Source organism: Glycine soja, chromosome 20 (genome assembly GCF_004193775.1).
Source record: "Glycine soja cultivar W05 chromosome 20, ASM419377v2, whole genome shotgun sequence".
In the NCBI taxonomy this organism is placed as follows: Eukaryota; Viridiplantae; Streptophyta; class Magnoliopsida; order Fabales; family Fabaceae; genus Glycine; species Glycine soja.
In genome coordinates this window covers 16,932,464-16,933,603 of record NC_041021.1, presented here as the reverse complement: position 1 = coordinate 16,933,603, position 1,140 = coordinate 16,932,464, and the positions used below count along the sequence as shown (strand labels likewise).

General features: G+C 41.4%; 1 non-coding gene across 1 annotated transcript; it reads left to right on the top strand.

The window, feature by feature from the left end:
* The first annotated feature begins 232 nt into the window (after window positions 1-232).
* Window positions 233-339, top strand: LOC114403999. Its single transcript, XR_003664762.1, has one exon. It is a non-coding gene; the product is annotated as a small nucleolar RNA R71 (small nucleolar RNA).
* The last annotated feature ends 801 nt before the right edge of the window (window positions 340-1,140 follow it).

Sequence of the window (1,140 nt, the reverse complement as noted above, 5' to 3'; positions counted from 1 at the left end):
CTTAGTCTCAGATGATGTAGCTGAGTTTGGAGCTACCTTATGCACTCCTCTAATGACTATAGCATCATTTCTGGCGCTAAACTGTTGGGAGTTAGAAGCCATCTTCTCAATTAAATTCCTGGCTTCAGCAGGAGTCATGTCTCCAAGGGCTCCACCACTGGCAGCATCTATCATACTTCTCTCCATATTACTGAGTCCTTCATAAAAATATTGGAGAAGAAGCTGCTCCGAAATCTGATGGTGAGGGCAACTGGCACATAGTTTTTTAAATCGCTCCCAGTACTCATACAGGCTCTCTCCACTGAGTTGTCTAATACCTGAGATATCTTTCCTGATGGTTGTGGTCTTGGAAGCAGGGAATTTTTTTTCTAAGAATACTCTCTTAAGGTCATCCCAGCTCGTGATGGACCTTGGAGCAAGGTAATACAGCCAGTCCTTTGCCACTCCCTCTAATGAATGAGGAAAAGCCTTCAGAAATATGTGATCCTCTTGGACATCTAGGGGTTTCATGGTGGAGCAGACAATATGAAATTCCTTCAAATGTTTGTGCGGGTCTTCACCTGCAAGGCCATGAAACTTTGGAAGCAAATGAATCAGTCCAGTTTTAAGAACATATGGGGCATCCTCATCGGGGTATTGGATGCACAAGCTTTCGTAGGTGAAATCAGGTGCAGCCATTTCCCTTAGAGTCCTCTCACGGGGTGGAGGTTGTGCCATGTTCTCAGAATGTGCAAAATCAGAATGCTCAGAATCAGAATGCTCAAAATTATAATGCTCCAAATCAGGATGTTCAAAATCACCAATAACAGAATGCACAGATTCACCAGTAATGGAATGCTCAGGATGATCAAAAGGTATAAAATGATGCCTAACTCATCTATGAAATGTACTATCTATCTCAGGGTCAAAGGGTTGTAAGTCAGATGGATTGCCTCTAGTCATACACTACATTCAGCATGCACAACTAGTTGCCTTGTCATGTAAATAAAGGTGCAGGTTTGAACTACAGCTACCCTCAAATGATATCCAAATGACTTGAAATTTTGTGAGCAACCTTATAAAATGATGAGAAGATAGCACAAAAAATTTCAGGCAAAAATTCAAAGTCTAACTATGGAAGCTAAAAATGGTAGGTTAAGA